The 13,907-nt window shown below is 42.1% G+C and overlaps 1 protein-coding gene across 5 annotated transcripts in view; it reads left to right on the forward strand.

Annotated features, from left to right (window-relative positions):
• The first annotated feature begins 8,519 nt into the window (after window positions 1–8,519).
• The window catches only part of STAT3 (signal transducer and activator of transcription 3), a 56,614-nt gene continuing 51,226 nt past the window's right edge, over window positions 8,520–13,907 (forward strand). For all 5 annotated transcript variants that reach the window (XM_042472914.1, XM_042472915.1, XM_042472916.1 and 2 more), the window contains exon 1: window positions 8,520–8,635. The gene's annotated coding sequence lies outside the window, so the exon portion shown is untranslated. The remainder of the gene's footprint in view (window positions 8,636–13,907) is intronic.

The raw sequence follows: 13,907 nt of genomic DNA on the forward strand, positions 1-13,907 counted from the left end.
GCAAGGAGGAGATGTATCTGTGGAAAGAGATTTGTAAGGGGGAGGGGGAATCACAGTGCAGAAGGACTTCAAGAGGAGAGTCTTGAAAAATCAAAGTCACAGGTGTTTAAACATTCTATTAAGTGCCTACTTAATCAGACCAAAGGCTTATATAGGTCCAAAACACATTGCAGAAATGATCCAGTTTGAGACCACTTTAACTGCCCTGGCTCAATGCTAGAGAATTCTGGAAACTGTAGTTTTGTAAGACATTAAGTTGCCTCTGTCAGAGAGCTCTGGTGCCACAATAAACGACAATTCCCAGGATTCCCTAGCAGTGAGCCAGAAGGTGGTCTCAAACTGGATTATTTCTGCACTGTGTTTTGGACAATAGTCCAGTATTCTGTGTACACAGTGATTAAGGTTCTATTGGGGTTTATGGGGAGACCGTGAGCATCATAATGCACCTTAGATTCTCAGAAGAATACAGTCTCTGATAATGGAGAGAATATTTTGCCACGGAGACTGCTAACACCACAGTTTGCATGATTTCCTTTTCATAGAATCATAAATTGGAAGAGACCACAAAGGCCATCCAGTCTAATCTCCAGCCATGCAGGAACCCACAATGAAAGCACCCACAATAGATGGCCATCCAGCCTCTGTTTAAAGACAATCTAGGCTGGTGGCCATTGCTACATCTTGTGGCAGGTTCCATGTGTGAAGAACTTACTTTTATCTGTCCTGAATTTCCATTCCCCAGCTTTCAGTTTACAATTTCATTTATATTTCCTGGAATCTAAAGGTCACTGTAAGATTATACCACAGCCTGGGTTACCAGGTCAAGACGATATCAGGGCCAAAATCAAAGACCTTGGGACGATCCTGGGTAATGTCAGAGGAAAGGCCTTGGTGATATTACAAGGGGAAGTCCCTGATCATGACACATCTGGTATCAACAACAGTTCAACGGAATAAGCCATTCAGATCAAAAACAAAAAGTCTAACAAATAAGGGAAATGTACACAAACACATACACACAAATACTTTTTTAAGGTTGTGCTTTCACTCTAAGATTCCTTCCCCTCACCCTGAGGATGAGAAAAGAGGAGCAGGACCAGAGATCTGGGAATCCTTCACCACAGCATATGGAGAGAGCTCTTCAAAGTTATACGAAGTTATACCAGAAACTTCCTGCTGAAATGGCCACTTGCCATACTGACCAGGGGATTCAAGGGACTCAACACAAAGCCCAATAAATATCCCACAACTTTTCTGAACTCTGCAAATTATCACCACAAGAAAAATTCGAAGAAAGAGAGACAAAACATTTCCCATTGTTAACAGAGTTACCACGCAAAGCATTGCAATATACCAGACGTATGTACCTCAGTATTTCGTCCAGCCTCAATGGTCTTCAAACAATGCTGCTTTATATGTTATATTTATATAACCAGTCCCAGCAAGTACCACCTCTAACCACAATCGGTAAAGCCTGTAAAACCACTAACAAGGCCTGGCAGGAATCTCACTTGGGGTAGTACATACAGAAGAAAATACCATGAGACCTGCAAAACAAAACATTGTGGTGTAATGCATTGCTCCTTTTCAAGGTATCAGCCAGCCATGGCCTCTTCCAGGTTATTTTTTTCCATCCCATTCCTGAAAGTATCTTGGGAGATTCTGAGCCCTCATAGGTCCCCCCCCCAGGTTTTTAACACTTCTGTAAACCCTAGAGTTCACCAAAGCCTGTTCACACCCCCATCTTGTGTATGGGGTTTATCACACTGGGGCAAATTTTGGCATTAAAGAGAGATTAAAGCACATTTGCATCCCACAAAGAAAGCAAAAATGGCAAGTAATTGCACGAATGATTATCACATACAATTTGCGCAAATAAAGTGATATCAAAAATGCAGTCACTGAAATCCCGAAAGAAAAAAGATGTGTGCTAATGCTCCTTTGTGACCACTTTAATGGCAGATTTTGTGCGACGTCGTGTGAAATTGTTTCGTGTAATTATGTAATTTTTCCAGGGTTATTCATGGGATAAAATCCTGATCTCGTGTAATAAACTCCTATGAGAGCTGCTGTTTGGGGCTATACAAGAATTCACACTTGTGTGGATAATGAGTTTGCAGTAAGCAAATAGGGATCATAACAATGACGTCTCCACTTACATTTTGGTTGCACAGCACCATTTTTGCTTAACTGAAAATTCATCTGCATAAAAACATCAGTAGCGTGTAAGACTTTGTTGGGGAAAGAAAAGTGGCTGATTAGGGTTCAAGTTAAACGACACCATGCCGAGAATCCTTGCCATCAGACTCCACATTTCATCAGATATTCTGCAATTCCAAGCTCCATTCTAGTCAGCATGTCTGCAAAGACAATTATGTTTCATACTGCTTCATGTTTTATCCGTAACTCAACAGACCAGTCCAGTGGGAAAGAGTTAGTGAGCCCTGGGGCCACGTAATTTTTTTCCTGAGTTTGCCACATATAAGATTGTACCCCCACTCCACTTCAGCTAACCCCAATAGAGTCACTGTACCTTTAAGAGCTGCAAAACTGTCAGAAATCCTGTCTGTACAGCTTCTAAACATGAAAGAATAATAACAGAGAAATCTTCATCTGTTGAACTTCAGTATGTACATAGTCTGCAAGAAAGACAGTACTTTCAACCACAAGTTTCTTGATTTGCCACAGCTGTAAAACTCTGTATGTGATTAATCATACAGGAGGATTATAAAATATAAAACTGATACATCAACTGCAGGGCACTTTAGATATAAAACATGATTAACATTAACATACTAAAATTTATGTTTGTCATTTGTCTGTATCTGCACAGGGGAACTAATGCAGTTTGACATCATTTTAACTTTCATGGCTCAACACTACGGAATCCTGGGATGTGTAGTTTTGTTGTGAAACCAGAACTCTCTGACAGAGAAGGCTAAATATCTCATAAAACTACAAATTAATAATTCCATTGTAGTGAGCCATAGCAGTTAAAGTGGTGTCAAACTGCATTATTTCTGCAGTGTAGATGGGCCAAGACCATCAGTTATTAACAGCCTTGCTGAAGTCCTGGAGGCTCATGGTTGTGGCTTCCTTGACTGAGGCTGCATCAGCACTGCAGAAATAATGCAGTTTGACACCATTTTAATTGCCATGACTCAAAACTATGGAATGATGGGATTTGTAGTTTTGTGAGATCTTTAGCCTTCTCTGTTAGAGAGCTCTTGTGCTACAACAAACTACTGTTCCCAGAATTCCATTGCATTGAGCCATGGAAACAGAGGTGTCAAACTGGATTATTTCTGCAGTGCAGATGCAGCTTGAGTCAGGTCCCTTGCAGTGCAGTCCTTCTCTTTTAAGAGGTAAGAACTAAGATTTAAGGCACTATATTAGACTTTATCTCAATAGCTGGTATCAAGTGAACAGCCCAAGACAGAAACTAATATTAAAACGATTAACTCTTTCTGCAGATCCTTTTCATAGGAGCAGAACAATACATGACAAATTGTTCAATACCATCTTTACATGGATATACACTATTCTGTAGTAGAATCATTCTAAAATGACTTTCAAGTAATGCTGAGAGCAGTATGTTTAACTGGCATTTTAAATCCTCCTATGTTAGGAATTATTAGATTTAAGTAAGATAGCACTATTTAACTCTTTCCTGCATATTCCTTCCCTGATGTAAATAACTTATGCAACACTTTAACTATTTACCACAAGGGGGAAAACTTACAGGTTCCTATATGCTACCTTTATGTTTGTTCTCTTTAAAGCATATTCTTTATTTACCAGTTTTTTCATTTTAAAGTACTGGTAGTGATAAGCTGACAAGGATCTCTTCAGAACTATATCACCACAAAGTATAAAACATCAAAAGAATTGTAGCAAAAGATACACATTAGAAGGTATAAATTATTAAAGAAAAATATTCTAAACCATTTAAAGCCTTAGTTAAAAGCATATTATGTGCATGGACACATGTGCATAGACACACTTTTGTAGATTGCTATTCATCAAATACAATACATTTCCTCATCTTTGAAAGGGGATTGAAACCCCTTTCACACATGTTGCTAGCAGAAGATAGAAAACAAGAGTGTTTCACAATTTATGTTCTCACCAAGGCATTTGCATATTACTTTTCCATACAATTGCTGAGTTGCCCAAAGTAGCATGCCACTGCTGTGGGCATCTCATTATTCTTATGGGGGGGTAGTGTATGTATGTCTTTCTCAGACACCACATAAAAGGCATTAAGATATACAAACTACATACAGTACTAATAACTGTTATGGTGGCTAGTTATGTGACCAAAATGGGAATGAAAAGGAGATACTGGCATGGCTTGCAGAAGGTTCGGGGAGCAGGGAAGCTTTGCAAGAGTTAGTGAGAACTAACTGTGCCGAGTTGCCTTAGAACAATAGACTACCTGATGCAAGTACAGAATGGGAAGAGAGAAAGCTAGAAAAATTGAACTGGCTAGCCTAAAAAGCTTAACATGTGTCCTCCAGTCTGCAGTATGCTGTTGCCAGTCCCACTTGTAATTGTCAATAGCTACAGAAAGCATCCAGCACAGATGGACATGACCAAGAAGAGTCACCTTGGTGATTTCCTGTTAGTAACAATAATTTTAGCTGGAAACATTACCTGCAGGGAGAGTCGGCAACAAGAGGAAAGAAGCCTCCTAACTAGAAATGACAGTGCAGTTTAGATACAAGGAAGGAGAAGGTAGAAATACATGCTACTGCTATGAAACCCCACTGTTATGAGAAGAATCCAACCCATCTCTTTTGTATGCTTTCCTGAACACTGCTCCCTTTCACAGTACCGATTTATAGTGCTATAATTCCACTTTGTCACGGCTGCATGCTGTGGAATCTTGGAGTTTTAGTCTGGTGAGACTTTAATGCTCTCTTGCTGAGAATACTGCTGCCTGAACTACAAATCCCAGATTGCATAGAATGTTTTCATGGCAGTAAAGGGGAAGCATAGTGCTATAACTGTGTAGTGGGAAAAAGCCCAAAGTTATGAAGGAGCAGGAGGGGATTAAATGGGCACTGAGAGATCAACTTGATGGAAAGGTGCAAGGAACAGCCTTTGCTGCCTCTGGGAGGCACAGTGTGCAGCAGGTGTTGTACTTGCCAAGGGAGAGAGCGGGCCAGGGAATGGGCAACAAGAGGTTGTGCACTGGAACAACTCTTTCTGGCTCTGCCTGCTAATTCCTTCCCTCTACAGTGTTTGTTATATAGCTGTAAATAAACCATATGTGTAGACAGAGTAATACACATTGAGGACAATACAAAAGACAGCAGGAGATGGGCTCTATCAGATTTCAGAACTTACTATTTGGTGTGTGGTCTTATTTGGCTTCAAGATTGGTTGAAATTGAACAACAAGAAACTGTTAAATCTGAAAGGCTATAATTTACGCTTCGGATGGCACACCTATATCAGGTATAATAAAACCAAAGTTAACAAAGATTTTGAAAACCATCCCAAATTAGAGAGCATGCAGTGTCACACAGGCAAGTGGTTAGAAAATGGGCTTTCTCTTCAGGAACAACATAGTACAGAGAGGATCAGATCCACATGGGGCTAGGGTACAGGATGGAGATCCAGAGTACCCATTAAAGACCCTTCCAATCTCCTTCAACTACCCCCTTTAGCATCCCTTGGGACACCCCCTCCAGACTGTGCTCCTCCCTGCACAGGGTGACTAGATGTCCTCTTTTTTCCAGGACATACCTTACATTTCAACATTCTGTCCAGGAGGAATTCCAAAATGTCCTCCATTTTGAGCATGACTAAGATATCCACTGAATAGCACCACATTTGTTGTTCCCTTTCAAGAAATGTGTCTACTTGGCAACCTGTCCTCTCACTGCAGATAGTGGGAGAGGATGGATTTTTCTCAAGTTCCTTGTTCCTAGTAGTAGCAGCAAACAAGACTTGACCCCCTGAGCTCTGGGTGAGTTTATTTTTCAAAGGGTAAAAGGAAAGCAAATGGACACAAAACAGATGCTGAAAGGTTTTATCCCTTAATTTCAGCACATCGGCAAATGAAATAGATACTTAAATGTAGATTCAGTCAAGGATTTGTTGCTAGTGAAGAACAACTTTAAGCACTTGTCTTGCTCAGAGTTCTGTAAGTAAGCCAACAAGCCAACAAGGCGTTTTGATGATTCATTTGAAAAATATGGTGGAGCACATAATAAAATACAATATTTGTTATATAGCTGTAAAAAAAACCCATATTAAATGAATTTATATTTATCTGAGTGTTTTAGAGGCTACCGTTAGAACAGAATATGGAGAAACAGAATGATTCACGGCTGGCAAAGGGACCAGGCAAGATTGCATTCCATCACCATGTTTATTCAACTTGAATTCAGAAAATATAATATTAAAAACAGGCTTAGACTTGGAAAAAGGAGGAGTAAAGATAGGAGAAAAGAATATTGACCAATTTTAGATACATGGATGACACCATACTACTAGCAGAAAAAAAATCACACAATTGGAACAAATACTAAGGAAGGTAAAAGAAGAAAGTGCAAAGGCAGGCTCCTTTCTGAAGAATAAAGAATAAAGAAAACAAAAATAATGACCATGGAGGATCTATATATGTTCACCCTAGATAATGAGGGAATCAAAATAGTTAAGGAGTTCCCATACCTTGAATCAAACATTGATCAGAACTGTGATTGCAGTCAAGAAATAAGAAGAAGACTAGGAATGGGAAGGGCAGCCATGAAAGAACTAGATAAGATCGTAAAGAGTAAAGATATACACTAAAGTTATAATTGTCCAAACCATTGTATTCTCCATCATCATACAGTATACAGATGTGAAATCTGGACAGTAAGGAAGCAGGTAAGAGGAATATGATCTTATTTGAGATGTGTTGCTGGAGAAGAGCGCTGAGGATACCATGGACAGCCAAAAAGACAAACCAATGGGTTTGTGAACAGATCAAGCCTGAAATCTCCTTGGAAGCTAAAATGCTCAAATTGAGGCTGTCGTACTTTGGCCACATCATGAAAAAGCACAACTCATTAGAAAAGACAATAATGCTAGGAAAGGTAGAAGGTAGTAGAAACAGAGGGAGACCACACACCAGATGGAGGGACTCAGTCAGGATGGTCATATGTTGTATCCTGCCTTGAGCCTTAAGGAGAAGCGGGAAAGAAATACACTCATCCCTCCACATTCGCTGGGGTTAGGGGCACAGAACCCCCATGAATGTGGAAAAAACACTGTTTTTACCTGAGAGAACACCTCTCTAGGAATTTCTAAGTCCTCCAGTGCAACTCTGTGGTCAACATCTTTCAGACATTGACCACAGAATTGTGCTGGAGGAGCTACAAAAGCCTAATGGAGTGTTCTCTCTAGGAATCTCCAGGTCCTTCAGTGCGACCTTTGGTTAAAGTTGACCATAGAGTTGCGCCGGAGGACCTAGATATTCCTAGAGAGAACATAGTGATAAAATCCATGAATAATCAAATCCACAGAAGTCAAAGCCGTAAGTGTGAAGAGACGAGTGTATTATCATCATCATCAAACTATTAGTATTACTGTTATCATTATCAGCTATTATTATTATCATCATCATAAACATTTATATTATTAATGTATTATTATTAACTAGTATTAATTATTAATTTATTTTTTCAGTTATTCTCAGAGGTGCTACAAGATCTCTCTATGTACTGATTTTACAGACTAACATGGTTATATCTTTTAATTCTATTATTATTATTAAACTATTATTATTATTATTATTATTATTATTATTAAACAATGGCAAGGGGTTGGTCTGGATGTTCCTATGGCCCTTGTGGTCTCTCCCAACTCTATGATTCTATTATTATTATCATTAAAATATTATTATTAGTAGTAGCAACTATTATTATTATTAAACTATTATTATTATTGTCAATTGTTATTATTATTAAACTATGGCAGGGGGTTGGTCTGGATGGCCCTTGTGGGCTCTTCCAACTCTATGATTCAATTATTATTATTTATGAACAGTTGTTGTTGTTGTTGTTGTTATCAATTGTTGTTGTTAAACAATGGCAGGGGTTGGTCTGGATGGCCCTTGTGTTCTCTTCCAACTCTGAGTCTATCCTTATTAGTATAATTATTATAATCATTCATTATTATGTCCTTGGCTGCCCCCCATTTTGTGGAGCCTTGTCCCCCTTTGCTATCATCTGAGGGGCGCCCTGTCCTCCATCTTAGGAGCCACAGAGGGACTCTGAAGAGCAGCCCCCTCCTTCCCTCTCAGTTCCACTTCGCCTCAGTCAGGCGAAGACTACAGAACAGCAGCAGCAGCGCCGCCGCCTACGTCACGCGCTGCCCGGAACTCAGCTGGCTTTCCAGAAGCGCGGCGGGAGGAGGAAGCCGAGCCCGGAACAGCCAGACGAATAATCAAAGCCTAGGCGGGAGCTGATTGGCTCTCGGGAGAACCCAGTCCTCAGAGCGCGCAGGCGATTGGCCAGCTGCTCAGGGAGGGGGCGGTCCCAGAACGCCGCCTCCTCCAACCAGTGGGACTAAGCGCTAGGAAGAGCCAGAGAAGCTGGTGGTGTCGGTGGGCAAAGGGCGCCGGAGCGGGGGTCCCGAAGGTAGGCCTGATAGGGGGCTTTAGAGGAAAGGGGAGTGCCTCTGAGCATGTGCAGAGTGCAAAATGTAAAACAACAACACAACCACCACCACTCCATTAACTATCTGGGAGGGGGATAAGGGAACATGCTGCAGTCCACACTGGAGAAAAACCCGGTTGGCACCGCTTTAACACTTTTGGCTCAAAGGCTATGGAATCCGGGAGTTGGAGTTTGTGTGGGGCCCGAGCGGACCCGTCGCCCCCACAACAAACTCCAACTCCCAGATTCCATAGCCTTTGAGCCAGCAAAGTTAAAGCGGTGCCAAACCGGGTTATTTCTCCAGTGTGGACTCAGCCCAGGAATTGCATGACTTAAGAAAGCACAGAGTTTCTATATTCTGTGACGTTTCTGCTTTTGTTTGGATCGTGTCCTACATTTTTCATGCATGTCCTACATTTTGCAGCAGCTGTCTCCTTTGCGTGGTGCAGGACCTCTGTCAGAAGAAGGGGCACATGTGACGCGCACAGGGATACATAAAGAATCATCTGACGAAAAGAGACCCCCAAGAGGCATCCAGCCCAACCCCATTCTGCCCTGCAGGAACTCTCAATCAAGCATCCCAATGATAGATGACCATCCAGCCTCTGTTTAAAGGACCTCCAAAGAAGGAGCCTGACACACTCAGAGGGAGTGGTGTTCCACTGTCAAATAGCCCTTACTGTCGGAAGTTCCTCCTAATGTTTTGGTGGGATCTCTGTTCTGAGTTTGCGTCTGTTGTCCGTGTTCTAGTCTCTGGAGCAGCAGAAAACAAGCTTGCTTCATCCTCAATGCGACAATGCAACATTCTGAGCAACACCAGACTTTGCGTTGTTGTTGTTTAACCACCTTCAAGTCTTGGCCCTGGGGATGAACTGTCTCCAAGACCCCCTTGTCCTCCACTGCTTTGCTCAGGTCCTCCAAATTCAGACCCCTGACCTTCTTGACCGAATCTGTCCATCTGCCCTTTCCTCTTCCTCTCTTTCTACTGCCTTCTGCTTTCCTAGCATTATTGTCTTTTCCATTGAGTCCTGCCTTTCTCATGATGTGGCCAAAGTATGATAGCCTCGGTTTTGTCAACTTAGCTTCCAAGGAGCGTTCTAGCTTGATTTGTTCAAGGGCCGTTTTGTTGTCCTTTTTGACTGTCCACAGTATCCCAATACTCTTCCCAGGTGTTTGTTGTTCTTAATTGCCCTCGAACCAGCCCCAATTCATGGGGTCCCTTTGGAGAGACATCTCCAGCCCAACCTATACATCCACTGCTCTGGAAAGTCTTTAGGTCAGGCCCATGACACCCTGGTTGTGTCTTTCTGTTTGGGTGTGGGCTTCCTCTCTTCCATCACCTTTCCTAGCATTACAGTCAGCCCTCCTTATCCAGGGGTTTTTTTTATCCATGGATTCAAGCATCCACACTTGAAAAATTTTTAAAAGTAACATTCTAAACAGCAAACTTTGATTTTCCCTTTTTATATAAGGGATAACCATTTAACTGTGCCATTGCATTTAATGGGACTCGAGCACCACAGATTTTGGTATCCAAATCCCAGCTGATACCAAGGGCCCCGTATTGCTTTCTAATTAGTTGTGCCTTCCAAGTGTCCAAGTATGACAGCCTCAATTTAATCACTGCCTGTTACGACTGCCAAAAAAAGCCTTCGGTCCTGGAGGTATCATTAAATGATGCATGGGTCCTAAGAGTCCGAGTGCGCCAAAGCCACACCCATTCCTAACACTTGAGCAGCTTGGTGCAGCTTCCGATTCTTAGATGCATGCATCATTAAACAACATACCCCAAAGAGACCCGAAGCAGCTTTATTTGCAGTCTGTAACAGCCTTGGCTTCCAGGGAGAGTCTGGTTTGATCGTTCAAGGACCAATGGTTGTCTTTTTGGCCATCCATGGTATCCTCGGCACTCTTCTCCAGCACCACATCCCAAATGAGTTGATTTTTCTCCTATTCACTGTACAGCTGTCACATCTGTACATGGTAACGAGGAAAACAATGGCTTGATCAATCCCACATTGTCTTTAAAATTTTGTAAGTTTGTCCAGTTCTTTTATAGGTCCTTTCCCATTCCTAATCCCATGCCCCCCAAGTACCCCCCCGACAGGTCCCACTCCCACCCACCCATTTAAGAACCACTAGTTGAGTGGTTCAAAGGGGAGTAGTATAGCCTTTTAAATGAATCATGCCTTCTCACGATATGCCCACAGTACCACAGCCTGCATTCATCATCTTGGCTTCCAGGGAGAGTCAGGCTTGACCTCTGTAGACCCATCTACAGTATCCCTAGCGTTCCTCTCCCTCACCACATCTCTAATGGAGTTGATTTTCTTCTGTTTGCTTTCTTCACTATCCAGCTCTCACATCTGTACATGTATTGGGGAATAGTGGTTTGAATGATCCTCACTTTGTCTTTAAAATTTTATAAGCTTGTCCAGTTCTTCCATAGCGCCTTTCCCATTCCTAGTCCTTCCCCCGAGTAATCACCCCCCATGGGTACCACAACACCATTTAGAACCACTGGTTAAGTGGTTCAACATGGAGTTGGTCCTAACATTATTGTCTTTTCTAATGAGTTATGCCTTCTCTTGATCTGAACATGGTGCTCTACCAGAAAAGCCTCAGTTTCATCATCTTGGCTTCAGGGAGAGTTCGAGCTTGATTTGTTCCAGACCAATTTGTTTGTCTTTTGGCATCCATGGTATCCTCAGCACCCTTCTCCATCTCCACAGCTTAAATGAGTTAATATTCCTCCTATCCACTTTTTTCACTGTCCAGCTCTCACATCCGTACATGGGGATACAGCACTTGGACCAGACTAATAGGTTAGGATTCAAAGTATTAGCCTGAAAAACCAGTATGCAAAGGGATCTTATAGTACCTTTGAGACTACCTGAAGGAAGAAGCTGGTAGCATGAGCTTTCATAGCCTTGAGCCTACTTCCTCAGATGCATGTTTGGAGTGGAGAAGCTAAAGAGTTCTCCACACCTTGGATCAGACATTGATCAGAGCAAAGACGGCAGTCAGGAAATTAGAAAGAGACCAGGAATGGGAAGGGCAGCCATGAAAGAATGGACAAGATCCTAAAGGTGAATGAAGATATACAACTGAGCACTAAATTCAGAACGTTCAAGTGCTGTACTCCCCATCACCATGGTCGGTTGTGAGAGCTGGACAGGGAAGAAGCAGATAAGAACAAAATCAATTATATGAGATGTGTTGGTGGAGAAGTGTGCTGAGGATACCATAGATGGCCATAAGGCAAACAGATCAAGCCTGAAATCTCCCTGGATGCCAAGATGATTAAATTGAGGCTGTCATACTTTGGCTACATCGTAAGAAGGTATGACTCATTAGAAAAGACAATAATGGTAGAAATGGTGGAGGGATGTAGAAAGAGAGGAGGACCACATGCTAGATGGATAGACTCAATATAGGAGGTCTGGGCCTGAAATTACAGGAGCAGTAAGACTACAGGGGACTTAGAGATGTCTCAACCACAGGGTTGCCATGAGATGGGGACGATTCCAGGGTAATTAAACAACAACAACAACAACAACAAAGCATGAACTTTCATAGACTGAGCTTACTCCTCAGTTTAATTTTTAGATGGAGAATCAAGAAGAAGAGAAGTAATCTGAAGTCATGAAAGCTCATGCTAAGCTTCTTTCTATCATTTAGTTTCAAAGGTGCTACAAGACCTCTCTGCATGCAGACTAAGTGTTGTTAGTCTGCTGGTGTTGAATTGCAAGGTGACCTGTTCAACTCTTGTGAGTGTCCACTCATGAGTTGTTGAAGTATTGGAAACTCCTTAGGCCCTCTGAGGGTGCATCTGCACTGCAGAACAATGCAGTTGGACACCACTTTAAATGCTGTAGATCCACGTATGGAATCCTGTAGTTTGTATTTTTTTAAAACTGTAGCCTTCTCTGCCAAAGAGTACTGGATCTCCACAAAACTACAAATCTCAGAATTCTGTAGGATAGAGCATGGCAGTTAAAGTAGGGCCAAGCTGCACTATTTCTACAGTATAGATACATCATAAGGTGAGTGTTTGAAGGGTAACAAGTGAAGAATTATGAGTCTGTGGATGGTGGCACAGGAATAGTGAAAACTCTGTTCTCCAAGCAATAGGAGGAGTGTAGGGCAAGGCAGGACTTGAGGCCTTTTCACATATACAATTAAAGCACTGTCATTCCACTTTAACTACCATGGCAGTACAGAGTCTTGGAGTTTGCAGTTTGTTGAAGCACGGAACTTCTTCAGCGAGAATCTGAATGCCCCTCCCAAACTGCAAACCCGGAATTCTGTAAGACATTGCTATGACAGTTAAAGTGGAACCAAGTGCTATAAATGGTATAATGTGAAAGGACTTCTGGGGTGTGGGATGATGGTTCCTTTGTAGACAGATGGGCTAGACTGTGGTGAACACCAAAGGTTGAAGTGCCTTTGGAGTTGTTCTTGGTTCTCTTATCATGCAACATGGAAAGGTCATGGCTTGACACCAGCTATGCCCTCTCATTGCCATATGGCCTTGTCAGAGGTTGAGACAGTTCCTGTTTGGACTACAACTCCCTGAATCCCCAGATTCAGGGAGTTGTAGTCTAAATGGGAACTTTCCCAAGCTCTGTGTTGAAAGCAAAAAAAAGGGAGAAGCTCTTGTTTGGGGTTTCCCTTTTGGTTCCTCTTCCCTCCTTGGCATAGCTTGCAGCTGGCAGTGCCAACACAGTATCCCTCTACTTATTGTCTATATAGAGATTGTGTTTTTATTTGTACTCAAAAGGAAGCCAAGCTGAAGGAAGGGCTGTGAAAATTCTCTCTTTCCCCTCCTCCTGAAGTCACAAAAAGGTGACCCTTTTTCCATAGTTTGTGACACTGGTAGCTAAATTCGGTGCTGGTGCATAGCCAGCAGTGAGTTGACAGGAAGCGGCTGTTTGCACAACTGTCTCCTCCTCAATAGGGGAAAATGTTTGTGTTGAGCAAACTCCACTGTAAAATGGGGCAGTCCAAAGGCAACAGTCTAGTAAAGCCTTGAAACTCTTACTAATATTTACCTTTCTGCTTTAAAAGATAGCTTTTTGCTGGGGTAATTTAGCTTACACTATGTGGTCCTCCCAGCTTTAGACTCTACTGGAGGCAGGGAGAGAAAAGATGAGGGAGTGGGGGAAGTGTGTGTCTACTTTGGGTAATGCTTGGTGCTAAGTTGTGGAACTTACAAAGGTCTTTAAGACCTTCTAAGAATAGTCAAATGCAT

Source organism: Sceloporus undulatus, chromosome 6 (genome assembly GCF_019175285.1).
Source record: "Sceloporus undulatus isolate JIND9_A2432 ecotype Alabama chromosome 6, SceUnd_v1.1, whole genome shotgun sequence".
Classification (NCBI taxonomy): domain Eukaryota; kingdom Metazoa; phylum Chordata; class Lepidosauria; order Squamata; family Phrynosomatidae; genus Sceloporus; species Sceloporus undulatus.